Source organism: Uranotaenia lowii, chromosome 2 (genome assembly GCF_029784155.1).
Source record: "Uranotaenia lowii strain MFRU-FL chromosome 2, ASM2978415v1, whole genome shotgun sequence".
In the NCBI taxonomy this organism is placed as follows: Eukaryota; Metazoa; Arthropoda; class Insecta; order Diptera; family Culicidae; genus Uranotaenia; species Uranotaenia lowii.
In genome coordinates, this window is record NC_073692.1 from 102,299,799 (window position 1) to 102,322,330 (window position 22,532).

A 22,532-nucleotide genomic window follows, 5' to 3' on the forward strand; every position below is an offset into this window, starting at 1 on the left:
TGTTGCCATTATGACGGAAGATAAAGTAAATCAAACATTTTTATCGAAAATGAGTCATAAATTCGATGAAATTACTGACCAAATAATTCGTAGCCAGGATTTCATGTCTGCTTTGGTAGATAGAGCATTGACAAAACTGCAGCTCCTCGGAGATGAGATACAAGCTGTGAAGAGGGAAAATGTTTCGCTGAAAAAGGCACTTAATGATTCGGCAAGTTTCACCAAAACTCTCGAAGATCGTCTTCAAACTCTAGAATCTATGATTAGTAATCAAGAAAAGGCTTCAGTTGCAAATAATGTAATTATAACCGGTGTTCCGATGGCAAGCGACGAAATTTTACCTGAAGTGATTAAGAAGACTTTATCCACTTTTAGTTGCAACATTCGGGAGGGTTCTATTTTGACATGTGAAAGATTCAAATCTACGGTGTCTACGAAAAACAAGCCACCCATACGTGTAGTTTTTAAAGACCCATGCACTAAATTGAAGGTTCTCGACGATAAACGCAAATATGGACGACTTCATATTAGCGAACTAAAGATGAATACCCCGCACACCCAACACGGAGAATCCTATGTCTCAGTTCGTAGTGAAGTTACTCCCATCATTAACGGACTACTTCAAGAATTGCGAATCAAACAGAAACAACTCAATTTTGCATATATTTGGCTTGGTACAGATGGAAATATTCTTCTAAAGAAAACCACGAAATGCAAACCGATAGTTATTCGATCACGGGCCGATATGAACAAAGTTTTGGCGCTTCAAAAATTTTGGTAAATGTTATTGCCAGATTTAGCCATGCATCACTGAATAATCATTCACAGATAAAAGCTCAAATATCCTTTGTAAATCTGTGGATCTAAATCAACAAAATACTCTACATAACAATAAAAATCTACTGCAGATAAACATTCGTGGAATGAACAATTTAGAAAAGTTTGATTCGTTCAAAATCTTCCTCGAAAGCCTTAAGATAAATGTTGATGTTGTCGTTATAAGCGAAACCTGGATTAAGGATAAAAATACGTTCTTCTATAATTTACCTGGATACAAAGCTAATTTCTCCTCTCGATGCAACAGCAGTGGTGGATTAGCAGTGTACGTAAGAGATGAACTAAAGCTTAACGTGAAGCGTAATATCGAGGATTGTGGCTATCATCACATTGAAATCGAACTCTGTTCTCCCAGTGAACCTATGACGATTCATGGAATCTATAGACCACCAAACTACAACTTCTCTAGCTTCCTCAACCGAATAGAGCAAGTCTTCTCCGAGGCTGATTTCACAAAACCTTTCTTCATGCTCGGGGATATCAATATTCCAGTGAACAGAGAAAATGATAACTCTGTACTACAGTACCAGAATCTACTGAATTGCTTCGGCCTGACTATTTCAAATAACGTCATAACAAGACCTGCGAGTAGCAATTTGCTGGATCACAGCATTGTGCGATTCAATGATCTCAGCTGTATATCTAACGTTACGTTTGAGTGTGAAATAAGTGACCATAGACCATATCCAAAACGAGAATGTTTTTTAGTAAATTCTGTGAATATAATCATGAAAGGTTTTGTGGAAACCTAAAATACGATTGAAAATCTGCTGATAACTTTTGATGGACATTTTTATTCAAGTTTTTTTTTGCTATTGATTTGCATTGGACCCATTCCAAGCACCCCTCAACTGGAGAACCGATTTTTATTTTTCATTATCCAAATATAAATTACATAGCGTTAGAAAGGTTATTTCTTGAGTGTCATTTTCCATTTAAAGATTTTCAGCTACCTTTTTTAAGAATTGAGTATGTTAATGTTGAAATTTAAAAAAATTAGTATGAAATTAAATTGATTTTTGCAAATATTCTTTATTTATAACATAACTTTGTCAAAAATCTTGCTATGTCAAAACAAATTACTGCAAAATGATGGTAGAAAAGCCATCTTTTAAGCATGATATAAGATAAATAACAGTTACTGCAAGTTTACGCTCTAGAATCGTTGATAAAGGTATCTATTTTCAAGCGTTGTGACGTCACGAAAATTCTACTGTTTTTAAATTTATGATTTACTGAAATTTCACATATTGTCGAAAATTGGAGGTCTCTTCAAACTTTTTGAGTGGAATTTAATGCAATTTTTAGATTGAAAATCGGTTTAGCAGGTTGTGAGTTGCACCCGGGTAAAGAATGCGTTGTGACGTCACGAAAATTTATTTACTTTTTTTCGAAAACGTTTCAAGACTTTTTACTTCAACACTATGATAGTATTTCTTCAATACAAGTTCAACACAACAATGTGCTTCAATAAACGAATTCTATTATCAAGTTTTTAACGAAACTATTTTTTTTTGCATTAACTTAGTTGTTTTTAAACATTTCTAATAAAACATATAAAACAGCGCTTAAAAACGCTTGATTCAAGAATATACAAACTTTCAAACAAATGAAATCTTCATCGATTTTGTAAAAGAATATTTGTGAATCATAAAGCAGATAGTTATCTGTGATTTGAATAAAAATCTTGTTAAAGATCAAGTTCTTCATATATCTATGTTAGAATGAAAAACACGGCTAGTAGCCTCTATTTCTTTCTGGCATTATGTTCAAACAAAATAAGTTCCATGAAATAAATGTAATGAGATTAAAAAAATCTGGTAAACTGGTAAACTTAATAGATTTTATTGAAAATTTCATAAGATTTTCATTAAAAAAAATTAATAAAATTAATAAAATTATTAAAAAAACAGCTTTTGTTGAAATTTCCACCTCAAAGAATGTCACAAGAAGATCTAAATCGAACCCCATGTTCAAATAAAATCTCACAAAAGAGACTTTGACAAAATTTAATAAAGACAAAATTTAATAAATTCAAATATGTACTAGCACAAGGTCTCATGCAAAATTTGGGTCAGATTATTCTAAGGGAAGGGGTTGCGCAACGCACCTGAAGTTTGTATGGAATTATGTAGATTTTGTTCGGCATGATAAAAAAACCGTTTTACGTCAATAATTTAGGTCTTGATCAACCAATTTTTCTTTTAATTTGAGTATTTTAAAGCTTTGATTACGACAATATTTCATCTGAGGAACGTGTTTCGATTAGAGTTATCATAAAACAGCTATAACGTTCAAAATTAGCGTCGATTAACGATCATTCAGGTATTTTTTGTATTTGACCCATCAGAAGCTAATTTTTGAAACTCAAAAACCTTTTTAACTAAACCGTTGTCGAAATGGGATCTTGAGATAAACTATTTGTCATAATGAAAGTTTTGTGAATGACTATAATTAAAACAAATCAGCTGATAGGGCCTTCAGAAATTGGTGCATAACTTGATTTTAATGTCCTTCCAAACCCAATTTTTCATGATTCCATACAAATTTTAGGCTCATTGTGCCCTCTATTTCCGTGGGCCAATCTCCAAATTTGGCACTGGTTTGACCTAGGATCTATTTAAGCTTGCAACTTATGAGTCTTTCATCAGATGGCTGATTTAGGCACTCTAGTGTCGATTAACTATCTTTGGAAAGATCGAAGGCTTTGAAATTATCATTCTTTTTTTCATTTCCTTTGCAATTAAAGATTAAAAAGATTCAGAAACACATTCCAACGCTTTTATGAATAAATATTTCCTAGTTTTAGTTTTGTCCTAAATAATATTCACATGATCGCATAAAAAAACTTCGAATAAAATTGATGTGAGCAGTGTTGCAAACCTTATCTGCTTATATGGGCCTTTGAGATCAAATTCCTTTTAATTTTTGGGAATAAATGGATCGATTTCATCACCAAATCACATTATTTATTAAGTTTTTAAGCATTTTAAGTAAATCAAGCATTCATTTTAAGATTATACTTTCATTTATTTCATGTAGCTAACCATCTAATTTCGTGACGTCACAACGCTTTGCAAAACCCTGCTTTAAAAAAATGGTGCGTTGTGACGTCACGAAACTGAATCGCTCTAAAATAAATTGAAATCAAAATTTGAAAAAATCAAAAACAGCTTTTTGTTGGTTGTAATGATTCGATACTTTCCTGAAGTTTTCATAAAATTTGATCAAATAGAAGAGCAGAAAATTGCGGCGTTGTAAAAAAAAACTCAAAAGTGGGAAAAGAGGCGCGTTGTGACGTCACGATTCCTTTTGCTTGTATTTTGTTAACTTTTTATTCTAAACAAATACTTTTGGTTTCAAATTGTAGAGAATTAAATTTTGACCTTATAATGTACAATTTTTAACAATGTGCGATATGACCTGTAAAACTTACATACAATATACCAAAAAATTGTTTTGCAAACGTTGTGACGTCACGCTGGAATGGGTCATTGATATTGTCTGAGGGTTTGGTCGACAATTTTTAAATCAAATGCCCAGATTTTGCCAGGCTTTTAGATGAAAACTGTCCATTTTTTTCCGGCCCGGAAACCTTAGTATAGATTCATCTTAATAAGTCGTTTTTGTTACTTGCATATTTTTACAAATTTTGCTCCATTTGAAAAATAGTATAAATATTACGCAATATCAAATGAATTAGGCCTCCCAACTTATGCACGTAAATTTTTTCAATGCATTTAAAATCTCATCGGTTTACAATGGACATAAAACCAAATTTTGTGGTCTCCAAATATGAAAAAAATGACCGCCCATTTTCCAATGTTTTTAAATTCACCGTTTTTCTTAGAAAAATTTGATAGATAAATTAAAAAAAAACGCAGAATGCGAAAAATAACGTTCACAAGCTTTTGACATCTAAAAGAATAATTTTTTCAACAAAATCTAGTTATATCATAAATAATATTGATTTTTCAAAGTATAGACCATAACATCAACTCAATCCAACTCTTTCCAAATTTTTCAATATCTAGATTTGACAAGTGAATTTGGAAGGCCTTCTATGAACAAGACGAATACGAATTTGAGTCTTTTTTAATTAAGTCAAAATTTTGCTAAAAAAAATCGTTCATCTGAGAGATTTGTCAGCACCAAACCGGTATTAACTGAATTTTACTACCCAACTGTAAAAAAAAACTGCAAATTCTGTCTAGTTTTTCATTATTGATGTTCATAAATACAGAGCAAGATGCCAATTAAAATATTTTTAGATTTGATTTAATTTTCATGAATATACCCTTTTCTGTTAAAGCTTAGCTAACAATAACAATTTGGAAAAAATTACAGAACTAACTTTCGATATTTTAGATAACTCTCAAAAGTTAATTAATTTGGATGAATGAACGAAGTTATTGAAATAGAATTCATGTTACGAATGGTTGAAGTTGTTGTAAAAGTATAATTTGATGTCAATGAACATACTTAAGTTAAAAGTATAATTTGAATAATGTTGTTGATATGCTTCGGTGATTTTTTACGAATTTTGAACGATTTTGATACGATCTCACTATCTTTCAGAAACTATCCAAACTTTTCAATAAACTACATGCCGTTTAAATGCTCTTCATACAAATGATTTGTAGTCACCAAAACCCAATCGGGAAACATTGAAAAATGTGTGATGAAATTTACAGATAATGTGTCAAATACCGTACAATTTTGATAATTTAAAAATTGTAATTGTAATTGTTTTTTTTAAACAATGACGGTGAACTTTTTTGTAAAATTATATTAGGCCCGCAGAGCAAAGGGGTATAAGTGCAAAAATGATCGATTTTGAGTAAATAGTACCAAGCGATTCACCAAGTTGAATTTTTTAAGATTTTTAAAAGTATATTCGCATACTCTTACGTTCGAAAGAAAATTGCAAATGTTTTAACCCTCATCCGCATTAGATTTCATTACCCTAATCAGCACTTGTGGTGTCAATTTGACACCATAAGCTCAAATCGTTATAACTTTTGGCGTGTTAGACCGATTTAAGCAAAACTTACATCAAAAGAAACCTTGTAATGTCAGTAAAATATGTTTAGAACATTATATACAGCTAAAGTTACAAGTTTTCTCATTATTCGGCATGAAAGAAAAAAAAATCCGAAAAAACATGCCTCACGAAAACTGCTGTAGTTCATATGTTCCACGTCCAAAAAATATTTGCCTTATGCATATGAAAGCTGAAGTTAATGCCTACATCATGGAGACAAGCAATATTTTTTTAAATTTTTTTTTAATGAAATGGTCACAAAAAGTTTAAAAAAGTGGTCTAAAAAACCTACTTTTCATTCGATTGCTAGTAAATACTGTTTGAGCGATGGTAGAGTTTTGAAAAAAATATGACTACAAAATGTATTAAAGTTCCGCTTCGCTGTCTTTAGATTTTTGATGCAACAAAAATTGAATTAACTGGAATTTTTCAAAGTTCACTACTTTGCGGGATTTTTTTACAAATTGAAATTTCATCTGTTTTTGTGGTCCACTGTCAGGTTGTACCCAGATTATCAGTGCTTTTACTTTGTTTGGACCAATCAAGAGTATATTCATTGGAAAGCACATTTAATCTACATTCTAGTGAGGTGCTACAATTCACGCTGTGAGATTTCACAAAAATATGAAAATTATAAACGTAAAATCATTCCTGAATTTCTAGAACTACAAGTACCGCGTCCAGCAAATCGTGTTTGTTTGCTCTCCGAGTAGGTACGGTGGGTGGTGATTCGGGCAGAGAGCGAAGCCGACAGACGAAATAATGATGCGTGTCGTATGTTTCGCGGTTGGAAATTTTCTATTGACAGTAGTTCTCGTTTGCTAGTCACGTTTTCAGTTTTTTCTTTCATGCTGAATAACGAGAAAACTTGTAACTCTAGCTGTATATAATGTTCTAAACATATTTTACTGACATTACAAGGTTTCTATTGATATAAGTTTTATATGAAGTTCATAATAATTCAAACGACTTAAATAGATTTTACTTTTGTGGTGTCAAAATGACACCAAAAGTCGGAAAAGGGAGTTTTTTTGTCCAGGCTTCCAGGGTTCGTCCATAAAAAAGTAAAGATGCAATATTGAAGAACTTTTGAATTCATTTAGGGTCCCCGAAGAAATTTTTGTATTTTGAAGCTTCTGAAAGAAGTTACAAGCCTTCAAACTTGCAATGGTGTCAAAATGACACCCTAATGCGGATGAGGGTTAAAACACAACAATTTCTAACCGTGTTTTCTCGAATTTAGTTTTACCACTTTGGCTTATATCACTTGAAAGAGATTTTCAGATCTTTGTTTTGAATTTAGTAGGAGTAGATTCAAATATATTTTTCCAAATGATATACGCAGACCAAGAAAATCGAAGAATTCTCAGAACATGGCTTTTCCAAATTGAGCTTCGCGGGCCACAAAAAGTTGGTCGCGGGCCATGGTTTTGCCACCCATGCTTTAAGGTGACTCAGAAATAATCAAGTTTTGTTAATTTCAAAACAGCTGTATCCACTAAATTGCCCTCAGTTTCTTTTGAAAGAGAAGTATTGGACCGAAAAGTTAAACTAATTGAAGGAGGAGGATGCAGCGACCTAAAATACAGATTAGACGAAGTTTAAGTTGGAAAAACTGATCAGTATCATTCTGAAAAAAGTGTGCGCCGGCCGATGAGAGATACCAAGAATAAAGGAGAAATTTTTCTTACAAAGAACGATGAAATTTTTTTTTCATTTTTTAAAGTGAATTATCAATAGATAACCTTGATTTCCTTCATAGAAAGTATTTCGAGCAAACGAATGGTTTTTGAGATACACGCATTCGTAACTGTCACATTTCTTAATGAACTTAGCTTCAGGTGATTCGAATGACCCTTTTTCTACTGTCTCAAGCATCCCGAATTCGCAATAAAACAATTAATGTTTATACATTAAGCAAGTGGTGTATAACTATCATACGATCACACGAAAGTTCTGATTTTCGTATTTTTTTCTATCATGAGTGGATAAAAACGCAGTTGATTCAACGAGACGGTGATCTATAAAAAAGTTTCAATCGGTATTGTATTTTCTTGCAAATACCATCGATTCCAGCCTCTTGAAGTATGAAAAAAAGCTGATAAAATTCCTGAACCATCTCGCAATAACAATGGTTGATAAGAAAGGTATTTCGTATTTGTCGGTGTATTTTTTTTCCACCGCAAATCCTTCTTTCTCCGTTGTATTGACTGTTTGCACGCTACCGGACAACACTCTAGTTGGCTGCAATTGAATCATGTAAGCTCAATCGGAAACGAATACGATTGCTGCACTTCTGCATTATCATCAGCTTCCTTGATAAAATATGGACTCTGTGTGGAAGAGATTTATTTGAAGCATCATTTGCTGTCGTAACCCGTTTGTTTGACAGTTCACTTCAAAACAGGGCTAAGGTCAAATGTCACGATATGAGAAACAATCAATATGAGGTTCGAAAACAAGACATTTTCAAATATTCTTTTGTTCAGCTAGTGGACCATGACTGTACCGTGACCGTACCGGGAACTGCCATTCAAAGCATATTGAAAAGAGGAACCAATCAACCGGTTCCAGAGGAAGAGGCCGAGACGGAACTATAAGACCAAATATTGTCGCAGAGCGTTCATTTCACAGTACCACACACATCTACACTTTGCTGCGCTCTAGCAGCTCTCTTCAATTTGTGCAAACATTTGCATAAAGTCCACGCGACGAAACAATATGCTGCTGGTCTCGGGTGAAGGCTCGACTCGATTCGGAAGCCGGCAGGAATTTCATATTCCATTCAGGTTTACGGCTCTCTTTTGTTGCTGCTGTCGATATAAATGGCTATTTATTCCAATGGCCTATCGACCGGAGTCATATGATCACTTAGGGTACTCTTCAAAACATTCCGAACGAAGACGTTTTCTTTTCTTTTCTTTTTTTTTTGTTGTCATATCCTTTTATATCATTGAAATGTGTTGCTTGGGATAAGGACGCATTTTTCTTTTTTTATGTCAATAATACAAAATGTGAGATTTTTCCAGCTTTTTATACTTGAACCACCCTTGGAAATATCAATTTTGTGCCGACCTTGCATCGTCGAGCAAAATCCAGCAAGCAGCCAGAAGTGGTTCTCTCGACCAGTCGTTTGGAGTGCCTAGTTTTTGTCAAGCCAATATCAGTACGTTTCTCCTTTCGGGCTGCGGATATCCGCTCCTGTCTGTGGTCTAGGAAGGAAGTTCCCTGCATCAGGATTCGAACAAGACGAGACGGGATGGTGTTATAATCATTGAGGCAGCCTAAATATGGATTGCCTCAAAGTTTGGTGCCAAAATGACCTTTTATTAGTTCAACTATTTGGTTGGCTTTTCCGGTAGATTGGTTTTGAATATAAGCTGTACTTCATTGATGAAAGCTTTCATGACCAGAACGGTTTCAAAATATAATACTTAAAAAAGTTTCCTACATAAATTTGAGTTGAGTATTGGAGATTAGACACTTGAAACATACATACTATGAACTCGAATGGAACTGAAGTTTCAAAAAACAAAAAATACTCATGAAAACAACTGTATGCGAAAAATTAAGGAACTGACTGAAATATAGAATAGGTATTTTTAAATTGTTTGAGATATAAATCGCTTTTATTTGGGGAATTTTGAGAGCTCTGTAACTGTTTCCTTTTAAATGAATGTCAGGGCATACATTTTTTCATGGATTTCCTCTTTGAAAGATCCACTATGATGAGTGCAACACAAAAAGTAATTAACGAGATTGCACCTGGTTGGAAGTGCTAGAAGATATCAATCAAAGTTTATTGATCTCATTTGACCACATGTGACCCTCCTTTCACTGGAAAATTGTGACTATTTGTTCTACTAATAAAGACATGACTTGGTACCGATATGAAACATTAGACTGAGTCGATTTGAAGTCATTTTTAAATTTCTCAAACTCTGAGGTCTAGAAAGCTTCGTTTTATTTCAAAACTCATCTATATTTTTTTTGCAGAATTTTTAAGTACCTTTCACATGAGTAAATTTGAACCTTTAGGTTTGTATGAGAAAATTGAATATTTTATACTGAAAACCCACATCATTTTTGTTTCTTCTGCTTATGTTTTTTTGTGCTATAATAATTTTTCTGAAGGAAATTTTCCGCCGAACGACTTTGTCAAGACCGAAATTTCGTATCTTATTAGACAATAAAGTTATTAGCTGTTGAATGAGGGCATGTCTTTTGGTTTTGAAAAACAATAAATTCAATTGACATCACTGCTGGTTGTTTAGCGAGGTTTTTCATGACTACTTTTCATGCAATACTTCGCCAGGCATCAGCAGTGATGTCAATTGAATTTATTGGTATTTAATGCCAAAAGGCATACCCATGTTAAACTGCTTATTATTTTTTTGCCTAACAAGAGACGAAGTTACGGTCTCCAAAAAAGTTGTTCAGTGGAAAATTTTCTTTAGAGAATTTATAAATTGGCACAAAAACCGTTAGCAGACTCGGTCCCACAGAAGAAATGAAAATTAAATATTTAAATTTCCTATCGACTGGTCCAGTGAAATTTATTTTAATTTTTCGGTACAAAATATTCAATTTTTCCATACAAACATAAAAGTTCAAATTTACTCATGTAAACGTTACTTAAAAATACTGCAAAAAAATCATGGATTAGTTTTGAAACAATGCGAAGCTTTTCAAACCCCAGGGTTTGAGAAATTCAAAAATTATCCCAAATCGACTAATGAAACATGTGATAATAAAAACTCGTTGATGACAAGTTACTGAGAAAACAAAGGACATGTGCAATTTTTTGTAGTGCTTCACCCATTCGATATTTGGATGAAGATACAATTTTGGAATGATTTGATTGCAGATTAGTTTTTGTGGAATTTGTGTTTTTTAAGTAACATTTTGTTGTGATTTGATTGACTTTAAGCCTCCCTTGTATACCTGATTATGGATTCTTCGATTTTAGACGTGAATTTCACTTTGTGACCTTGATTTTAGCACACGACTTTTGCTTTTAGCGAGTTTTTCAGTAGAGTTTTTGATTTTTAATAACGAATCCTCGATACGGGTAGAAGAGAGAACTGAATTTGTATCACCTTGAGTTTTTAAAAACTTAAGTCTTGTTGAACCCCTTTACAAAATGTTTGAAAACATATCTGTATACATTTTTTCCAATTTATGTAAGTAGGTTAGCATGGCAGCAAAAAGGGTCATGTCGAATTCCGAAAACCGAACATATATTTATCTACCTTTTGTAGATTGCCTCAAAAAAATTGACTGTGCAAAATATCAGCTTAATCGGACTTGATTCAGAGGTGCCTCAAAGCGCTCAAAGTTTCAAATTTTTAACCGCAGAAATCACCTGAGAGAGGACCAAAGGAAATCGAAAAATCGAAATTTAAATTTCGATGCAGAATGACTGCATAAAACATCAAGATCTGGTGTTATCTAAAAAAAACTTTGATTTTAAAGTCCCAGAAAGTCGATTTTTTGCCAAAATTTTTTTTCTAAATAACACCAGATTTCGTTTAATGCATTTTTAAATCATTAGGCATCAAAATTATATTATTTAGATTTTCCCGATTTCATTTGGTCCCCACTTAGGTGATTTTTGGAGTCCTAGAAGTTCCAGAAAATCAATTTTCCATCCAAAAATTTCTTTTCAGAGATAACACCAGATTTCGTCGTTTAATGCATTTTAAAGTAATTTAGCATCAACATTAATATTTGGATTTTCCCGATTTCCTTAAGTGATTCTTGACGATAAAAAAATCGAAAGTTTGAGTGTTTCAAACTTTGAAAGTTTGAGCTGAAATTTTGCACCGGGCAGTTTTTGGGTCAATCATCAAACTGTTTTTTGTCCGTTTTCAAAATTCGATGATGAAATTTTTCACATGCATCTATTGCCATCTTTATGTAGGTGTTAACTTTGAAATCATAAGTATATACTGCAGTACAGGTATTTTTTTGGATCATCTCATGAAATGTACATATCCGGTTTTAGAAATTCGACAATTTGAAGGAACCTCGGAATAACTTTTCAAGAGTTCTTCATAGATCTGAATAGAAAATAAAGTGAGCGAACCCAAGAATTGTTTTTACTTTTTTTTTCACTAAACTACATTTCTGAAAACCTTTTTTATTTTTAAAATTTTTTTTTCATATTTTTTTTTTCAGGGCGCTTATGAAAAATAAATGGACACCCGATTTTTGCAATTACTTGCCCAAAAATGTTCGATTGAGCAAATGTTTTACACAGATCATTTTTCAGACCAATTAGAAAAATGTAAATATCCGGTTTTAAAATTTCTATGATGTTTTTTTTTCTTCAGAGAATCTCAGCACCTGAATAAACACTTCCAAAAGAAAAATATCGAATGAAAGTATTTGGAATTCTAGGTGGATAAATCAGTACCTTAGGAATGAAAGATGATGAAAAATAAGTCGGGATTTCAGGAGTTTATGGGTTTTCTTATTATTCTTCTACTGACCTGTGGCCATTAAAATAGAAAAAAGATTAAAAAAATTAAACAAATATACCATTTGGTTTAATACCTCAATATTTGGTAAAATAAAAAGGTCATCAATACCGATCAGATCATTCTTTAACGATTGGTCTAATTTTTATGACTCATAAAAATGTATTTTTTAGAGCAGTAGGAATGGAACCATAAATATGAATTATGTATCATAAATATTGATTGTTTTAAAAAAACTTGAACACTCTACAAAACTACATTTGAATGTCAGTTTGGACCCGACAATCGCTTTTATTTAGGCGATTTGAAATTAATAATATCTAACTTTTCTTCTTGAAAATTCTGCAGCCCAACTAGAAAATAGAAGGATATGATATTGAGTAGATGATGAAAAAAAATTGGTGTTTTCGAAATTATTTACTACTTAAAAAAATTAGTAATAATTTGGCACCAAAACGAGAATTTTTTTTTGGTGTGAGAAATGACTTCCAGATTTTTGGAAAGTTTGAACATAGTTTTGAAATAAATCCTATAGAATTTTAGATAAAATCTAGATTAAGTTAAAAATGTAACTGTTATAGATCTCCTAAGAGGACGAATGACCAAGTTGGTTAAAATCCTCTATAAATAAACAAAATAGAATAGAATAGAAATAAATCCTATGGGATTTACATCTTTTACACGAGTAGTACACGATGTATCTAGCGTAGAATGCCTGAAATTAAAACAGTTTTTTTTTCAATATTTTTTATTTTCATTCGCTTTATTGAAGTTTCACAAGTATGGCAGGTTAAAAAAAATTCAGAACTAAAATAAGATGTAGATAATTCCTTGAAATTCGAAGTCGCAGGATTTCATATTTCTTACTATACCATTCTCTCTTCATCTACAGATTTTTAAACCCATTAAAGTTTTACGGTATTGCTTTCTTGTGACGATAAATGTTGTGTTAAAATATTTAATATCCTAGTGTAAGTTGAATGAAGGAGTTAGTATAATTAAAAAAAATGAAGATTGACAAAAAATTCTAAATCAGTTATTTTTGAAAATTTGTTAAAAATTAACCGTAAAAATAACAAAAAGTTCTTTTAAAAAATAGTCAAAAAATCTGAATTTTGTATTTCAAGAATTTTAATTTGAAAAATATTCCAATGACGTGAACTTCTCAATCGATTTCAAGAAATAATTCTACTGTCACTGAAACAACTTTTAATGTTGATTGGATGAAAAACACCTCTTTTTAATATTTTTTGTGGTCATGATGTTAGAAAAAAATCTATTCGTGCAGAATACCGCTTGAATCTTCAGTTTATTCAGACATTAGATTAATTTAGCATATGATTTAAGAAAAATCTGGTCCGGCCCGGTTTCCCGCATTTCATTGAAAAAGGACCGAATTTTGCACGGTTTTATTCGATTGTTCGCCAAATCAAACAAGAAAAAAAATTAATTGTAATGCTTTTTTTTTTATTTATCGTCCAAAACGAATTTTTTAAGCAAGTTTTTTTTTAAATAATCATAAGAGGTTTTTTGGAATCCTAATATAAGATTTATAATCTGCTGACAAGTTTTGAAAAAGAATTTTTTTTCAAGTTTTTTTTCCTTGATTATTGTTTAGTAATTTCTGGGTTTTGACAAAATTGGCCCGGATATTGCCTGGATTTTCGGTCGACAATTTTAAATCAACTTCCCGAATTTGGCCAGGTTTTTAGATATAATAGCCCGGATTTGTACGACCCGAATACGTGCCAAAAAAAATCTTATGATAGATTATCTGTAGTCTTTTTCGAAAGTCAACTGAGAAACAAGAGAAAAATAGCGATTCGTACTGACACTCCATGTAGAACATAAGGGAGTTTTTTCGTCTGGGCTTTAAAAGTGTCGATAAAAAAAAAATTATTGATTCAAAATAAAAGATCCCATGGATTCATTGGGGGTCCCAAAAGACTTATTTTTTATTTGAATGCAAAATAAATGCAAACCCACATAATTAACTGAAGATTTTTGATTATTTGAAATCATTTTAAATATACCATTTAGAGATTGAAAGATTTATGAAGTGATGTTTTACCTTTTGCTAATATCTTACTTTAATGTTGATCGATTTTTTTCCAAAATGCACATTGTAGCTTAAGGGTGGTTGTAACTTAATTTAAGTTGAATAAGATATTGAATTCTGAATCCACGAATCTTAGCATAAAATCATTTCACCGATGTAACTAAATAAGTAGCATAAGACAAAATGGGATGACTGTGTGCATGTTTTGTTCTATATGTAAAATTAGTATTTATTTGATCCGTCAACCTGTAGCCTCGTTTTTTGTTGGGAATTCCACTGTGTAATGTCGATGGACAACATCTGCACACTTAATCTTTTTCCTGTGGTCGAGACGATTTAGTCCTATACACAACAGCTGAAACAGCTCAGGAAAACAACTGAAAAACTCACCTGAAGGTTCGAAACAGTTTTCTCCAGTGGTTTTTAGGAAGTTTCGTAAATTTCCTGTTGGGTCGAGACTGTTTTCTTACGATATTTAATTATTATCGATGTGTTGTTATATTTTCAGTCAGTTATGAATTATTAAAAAAAATACCTGCTTCAATGCTGCTGACTCCAGCGATGGGATCATGTTGGATTTCATTTAAAACTCTCCCAGCTTATCCTTGGAATAATTTTTTCATCCAGGTTTCAGCAACTCTCACCTGAACGACTCCTCTCGCGGAAGATTGTATCCATGATATCTATGAAAAAGAACAAATTATAATTTGTGATGCAGGTATTAAATGAACTCAACTCGCGGCTTACATTTTTCATTCATTTCGTTTTGTATTTTTTGATTAATGGCTATAGTTATTTCCTTGAAGTCATCCTTCTGTCATTGTCGTCACCGCTTGATTTTTCAATATATCTCTTTCACACAAGCATAAAATGTACGTGAAATTACGCACAAGATTAAAAAGAATAAATGATAAAAAAAAACACTTCAAAAATGTTCGACAACTGAAATTTCCTCCTGATACAGGACGATTGATTTAGTACCTGTGCCCTTGTAGAAATTTTATCCAGGATTTCAGGAGAAATGAAGCATCCCGAGATTCAGGGTAGTTAACATTCGAACTTCGTGTAGATCCAGCAATTTCCCTGTGGTTCGGAGAGTCATTTTCCCGAGGGTAAACATTGCATTCTTAGTGTGTGTAATTAATTTTCAAAACATCATCTATGGCTTTTTTTCTTATTAAGGCAGAATTAAAAAAAAAAACAAAACAAAACAAATTTTAGAACTATTGTTTTGTTGTTGGAGGAGCAAATATAAAAAAATCGAACAAACCCGATGCAGGATTATAAAATAAATCTGGAGATGCGGGGCATCGATTCCCGTACCTCTCACATGCTAAGCGAGCGCTCTACAATCTGAGCTACATCCCCATGTTGCAATGTTCCCTTTCGATCGTGTTATTTGTGGAAATAAAAAGTCTACTTAATTATACTCAAAATATTTTCATATTTTTTCTAATGCCACATTTTATATTCACAATTTGTTCACAGAAGGCGTCAGTGATCGTTGAAAATGTCAGATGGTTTTGGCTTATATTTCATGAATGCGATATTTTTTTTTATTATCGAACTGAGTAAATTGTGCTCCGCAATTTCTTCCTGTTAAAAAACTAAACCATATTTGGAGATGGAAAAAGTATTTTTATGCAACTCAGTGCTGAAAAGTGAACTTTTCGACAAGGAAATCAGTATTTGATATTGTTTTATTCCTTGAAAAAGTTTAGTCTCATGGTTTTAGGTTTATCATCTCAGTTTCAAGGGAATTTTTCGAAATTGCCTAAAATTGTTTATGCAACTCGTTCCAAAACTCTATTTTTTAGCACTCGACTGATTATATAACTTGGCGAGCCTCGTTGGACAAATTCAGGATTCGTGATGAAAAATTTACTTTGCCACTTGTTGCATAAATTACTATTTTGCATCTCCGTACTAAAATGTTTGTTTTTTGTTTTGAAGTTTGGTTTGAAAAGGCCTGCTTTTTCTATCGAAAAAAAAACAGTGTCAAAAAGTTATTCTTTTCGATATAGTTTTCAGAACAGTGCTGAAAAAGGCAACTCTGTTTGCGACACACTGTTTTTTATTACGAAGGAAAACCGCTGTTTTGAAAAAACCGTTGTCTGCAGGTATCATAACTTGATTTCCACACGATTAGTTTCCAGCACCTCAAAAAGTATCTCGTTGCAAAACTTGATTTTTTCATCACTCGTCGTAATTATTCCACCCAGAAATCCCGTTAAAAAATGCAGGTACGATTCGTTGTGAAAAATCTACAAATCTACTTTTGCCAACTGAAAAATAAACATTTTGACACTGAAAACAGTGTCGGAAAAGTTGTACTTTTCTCTGCAATCCTCTTTGAATAAATGTGCTAAAGAATATTTTCTTTTTATAACTTGCTCAACAAACTTGTATGCTCGTAAAAATTGTTGCTAAAAATATCGTCGTAATGAAAAATATTCACAAACTAATTTATATCATTTTTGAGCAAAGCAGTACCTCCTGAAAAATGCAGGTACGACTCGTTGTGAAAAATCTACAAACCTACTTTTGCCAACTGAAAAATAAACATTTTGACACTGAAAACAGTATCGGAAAAGTTGTACTTTTCTCTGCAATCCTAGTTGAATAAATGTGCTAAAGAATATTTTCTTTTTATAACTTGCTCAACAAACTTGTTTGCTCGTAAAAATTGTTGCTAAAAATATCGTCGTAATGAAAAATATTCACAAACTAATTTATATCATTTTTGAGCAAAGTAGTACCTCCTGAAAAATGCAGGTACGACTCGTTGTGAAAAATCTACAAACCTACTTTTGCCAACTGAAAAATAAACATTTTGACACTGAAAACAGTATCGGAAAAGTTGTACTTTTCTCTGCAATCCTCGTTGAAAAAATGTGCTAAAGAATATTTTCTTTTTATAACTTGCTCAACAAACTTGTTTGCTCGTAAAAATTGTTGCTAAAAATATCGTCGTAATGAAAAATATTCACAAACTAATTTATATCATTTTTGAGCAAAGTAGTACCTCCTAGTAAACATACATACTCGTTGAATTCTATTTTTCATAACTTTGCCGAAGAAAAATATATAATTTGGAGATGCGGGGCATCGATCCCCGTACCTCTCACATGCTAAGCGAGCGCTCTACCATCTGAGCTACATCCCCATACGGTATGTTAAATAATTTCAAATTTAACTGTATGATTATTATTCTAGCCCGGTCGGCAGCGAAAGGCTGAAGGACTTTTTGATTGGCTACATTGGTCTCCAACAAGTTTTTTCAGCCACCACACCCGAATGAATGTCGTCATTCACAAACCCTTCCTTCGCCGCGAATAACCGAAAGACCGGCTTGAAGTTTTGTGTGCCGTCATCAGTTGTCAATAAGTTGAAACTGTTTTCGTTCCCGTTCTCGGTTTGCTTGACAAATTTTTTTTCTGCTCTTTCTTGGTGCGCTCTTTGCGCGACTAGGAAAGCATCAGAAAAGCTTCCGTGAAGCTTGTCCAACTGCCAGCAGCTTGTCAAACAGCCAAAGCTTTATTTGTATTATTATTCCGGGAACGTGTGTATGTGGTCTGGTTTTGGTACATCGAATATCCAAACAAACCATAAAGAGGTATTTTTACATGTTCGGTTTGCAAGTCATTGCTCCGGTCGATTTCGAAAAAGTTCCATTAGGTATGAAGTCCCCACGAGAGAGAGAACAAGTTGTTTCGGGTACCGATTCGTTTCATAATATTTGCTTGTTGATTTGATAGAAATTCAAACATTTATTCTCCGGATTCAAATCATTTGGGAGTGGTGGTTTCTGTTTCTTGCCGAATGGAAACAGCCTTTACTTTTCCCGTGCCTATAAAAAGCACCATGAAGCCCGGTTCCAGTAAAACGCGACCACCTCGCTCGTGAGCCAGAATTAATAAGTTGGTTTGACTTAATTCCGCAAACAACAATCTCGGTGACGTCAAGCGCGGCCACGAGCGGACAACGACGGGATCATCAGCACCTGACCTGGTGTCTCGGCCTGGAGGATTGTCCCCAGTTTATTCCCCATCAAGACGAAGGTGGGGGTGGCTGAATGAGGGCGGTCGCAGCCCTGCTAATGAATATTGAAGGTACACAGGTGGGGCGACCAAAGCACGTGGTTCGAATTATGCTCTGTCGTCATTACGAAAATTGCAAAAAAACCGAGGTACTGGAAGACCGAGGATTTTTTTTATTATTGAGGCACAGAGCCTATAAGCGATCATGTGGTATAGCTATAAAAGTGACATTGGCTTCGTGGAGAGGTATAAAAGGGAATGGTGATTAGTTTTTATTTTGCAGGAAAAAAAAGGAAAACGTTTAATTTAGACACGTTGTACACAATCTGTTGTCCCAGAAAAAGAGATTTTCCCTGAAATTATTCAGCACCTACCCTACATATGTATGTGAAAATCCAATTTTCCTTTTGAAACCGGATACTCACATTTTGCTAATGGCCATTGAGGTAGAGAACATCACTGTGTGTGCCGTTTTAAATTTCGAATCCAACCGGAACCGGAATAATAACATCATCATCGTTGAAGATTAATAACTTTATCTTATTAAAGCTCATGTAATCAAGCATGACTTCCCATACCCATAAGGGCATGTCAAATTGCAACTTTATTCGAATTTCAAAATGTTTCCTTTTGGTTCAAAACAAACGACAGAGTTTTTGCAGATTTTTCTAATGAGATTTAGGTAGGGGAGAGGGTATCATGGGCCACTTTTTTTCATTGCTTCATAACTTCTTTATTGTTAAAGATAAAAAGAAAAAAAATAAAGGGAAAGGTTTTCTACCTTTGAAGGTATCATTAGGCTTTTTTATATTTTTTAAGTATATTCATTTCCCGAGTTCTGACTGTTTTATCAAAAGTTTTTTTTTGTTTTTGAAAAACTGTGGGGAAACGTGGGCCACCAAATGCAAATTGACTAGATAACGTTCAAAGTTTATAAGTTGAACCAAAACTGAAATTTCATATTTCATTTAGTTATTTTAAAGCAATTTCAGATGATGAAATATAAAAGAGAATTGTGTATGATCGAATAGATTAAAAAACCTGGCTCGCGAACGTTTTGACAAAATTCCTTATATAGGGTGGACAAAACATTTTTCATAATTCTTCATTTGGCATAAGAAAACTTTACAGATAGGGAAAACGTATTTTAAGTACTGATTGTATTGTGTATAAAAACATAAAAATATAGGCGGCCCAAGATACTCTACAAAATGTGACCCACGATTCCCCACAAGCAATGATTTGCACATATGGTTGCGTTTGTGTGACTTATAGATGTTTCATCAAAAATTCCTGTTCCACGTGAAATAACATGACAAAACTAAGATCAGCCAGCGTATGAGCATATTTTTGTTAAATACTTTAGGTCTCCCACGGATGCTGTTTTGCGGGTCCTCGATTAATTATGCAAGTACATTTGTTTAGGCTAGTTAAATAAAAGAAGCATATGATACGTACATAAGTCAACAACATATAGAAAAACATGCTTACGCAAAGCGACGACGATGACAGTTGGATTGAGATTTTTATCTCAACACACAGCTGAGATATTTAGAGTGACCCACGTTTCCCCATGGCCCACGTTACCCCACTCTCCCCTACCTTTGGGAAAAACGCGAACATTTGTTCGGAGAATGTCAAAAATTCTCTGGCCCAAGACGGCAAAATGGTTGAAGTCGCGAGAAAATACTTCTAACGTCCCAAACAGAGCATTCCTTTTTCATGAAAAGAATCTAGCATTCCTGCCAGATTTCAATGAAATTTTCAGAAATATTATTTTATTTAACATGAAAGTTATTGATTTTAGAACTGTGAAATGTTCTCATAAAGTGTCTCAATTTCTAGGACCTGTTTTTGAAATGTTCTAAAATCGTCTTATTTCGAGAGAATCGTTAAAAAAACGTTTAAAATAAAACCTTATAAAATAAGATCGTTCGTAAAAAGAATCCAGTGTATATTATCTACTGTTTGGCAAAATATTAGGGTGATCAGGAATTTAGAGTCAGCAGATGCTTTGATTTTGCAAAAATTAACCTAAAACCAGCTTGCAAAAATTTTCTCGTTTGTTTTGACCAAAACGGAAAATTTTTAGACTACAAGCGTTTTGATATTCTAAAAAAGTTGCAATTCAACACGCCCTATTGCCCATATCACTCTATTGAAGAATATATGTGTTGTTCTTGTGAATACAGCATCAATTTAGTTTTTTTTAAATTAAATTAATTTAATGTTACAGAAAAAGCTTGCCAGACTGCTCAGTTTTATCAGGATCTGCCCAGTAATTTGACACAATTTAGGAATGTTTTGGTTCGGGTTCGTTGCCCTGGATATCGTTGAAAAACGCCCGGATTTTGCCTGGAATTATTCGCAAATCAATCAAAAAATTCAAACGGAGCTACTGTACTTTTTTTTTGCTTCCAAAAACTTTTTTTTTAAGTTTATCAAAATAATCAATGTTTCGATGAAAAAAAATGTATCAAGTGTTTTTCTTGTTGAATTTTGTTGAACAGTTTTAAGGTTTAAGCCAAATTTGCCCGGATATTGCCCGGTTTTAGGTTGAGAATTTTGAAATCAAATGCCTAAATTTTGCCAGGTTTTTTTTCAACAAAAAATACCGGTTTTGCCTGTCCCGGAAACGTGCGCCGCGAAATTTGGCAACCTTATTTTAGAAGGATGAAATTTGTTTTAAACATATCTGAAAAATTTCTCAGATACGAAGATATTTTTGTTGCTTCTTAGAAATTGCTCATCTATATGTAGGTATGTTCTTCAGAACCTTGGAACTTCTTTCCTGGAATTTAGCTTAACTTTGTCAATTTCTCGTGTATCAAACATGTAAATTTCGGACACGTACATGGGTGTTGTCAAAAGCTGTCAGTTATTCTTAGGAATCGTTGCACTCTTCCCGAACAATTTTGAACGCCCAAGAATTTACCCAATTTTACATGCTACACCAGTTGAGTCGGGGGATATTTCCGGAAGCTGGTGTTATGTTTTTCTTGTGATACATTTCGCCTAAATAAAACGCTTTCGAACAGATTTGTATCGCGTCGCAGTAGCTGTTATCAATATTCCCAGTTAGTTATTAGTACATTTTGGTTACGAAACCAATTTTCTAGTTAACAAAAGGCAAAGACGTGTTAATAAAATCGGTATTGAGCATTTAAACACGTTTTTGAAATTATATGGCTCTGATATGAAATATCCATGTATATCGCTTAGTTTCTGTATTACTTTATTATTGGACAAATTTCGAAACCCACAAAAAATTATTGTTTCGCAAAAATTAAAAATTAGTATGTACTTAGTATTTACAAGTCAAGCCTATACATTTTTGGAACAAGCTTTTTCACACCAATCTCCATAGATCAGAGAATGTACATGCCGTTTATGTAAATTTTATACCATTTTTGCTTTTTGCAAGCTTGACGTTATGATATTTTACATCTCAATGCTATTCATGCGTTTGAAAATGTATGAAAATCATGTTAATAAAAGTGGTTTAAAACACATACCCTAAACTGGGATGAATCAAGACAGTTTTACAGTAACATTCTGGCTGTAGGAATGTTTGAACAAAAAAAAACCCTTTTCAATTTTCCGACTTACTATTAAATTTTTATAACAGTCAATTTCATATCATACACTCAGAAAAATCTATTAGCCGCAAACCGGGAAAACCATGAATTGAAAAAATGCACCGAAAAACTGGGAAATAACCGGGAATTTTAAATCAAAACCGGAAAAAACTGTCAACAAAAGAAATAATTTTTCCGGTGTCTCTGATAGAACAATTTTATTTATCAAAAATTAGCATCGCAAATTTTTACACCATTCGACAGTTAGAGCTTTCCCCTTTCATTTGAGCCCGAATTTTAAATAATCCATAGGGGTCTAGAAAATTTTATTTTTTTGAAGATTTTGAACTTTTTTAATGTTTTTTTTTAAGACAAAATCATACTAATAACTATTAAAACACTTGTCTTATCTATAGCGTTATGCTAATTCCATATTTCAATGACATGATTAAAATTTCCTGGCTACGACTTTGGCGAAGACATCCAAGTGAT

General features: G+C 33.0%; 1 protein-coding gene and 1 non-coding gene across 2 annotated transcripts in view; one reads left to right on the top strand and one right to left on the bottom strand.

The window, feature by feature from the left end:
- LOC129744990 (mitogen-activated protein kinase 1-like) overlaps positions 1 to 22,532 on the top strand; it is a 323,706-nt gene that overhangs the window by 121,206 nt on the left and 179,968 nt on the right. The window lies entirely within an intron of this gene.
- Positions 17,516 to 17,588, bottom strand: Trnaa-agc (transfer RNA alanine (anticodon AGC)). The gene has a single exon. It is a non-coding gene; the product is annotated as a tRNA-Ala (tRNA).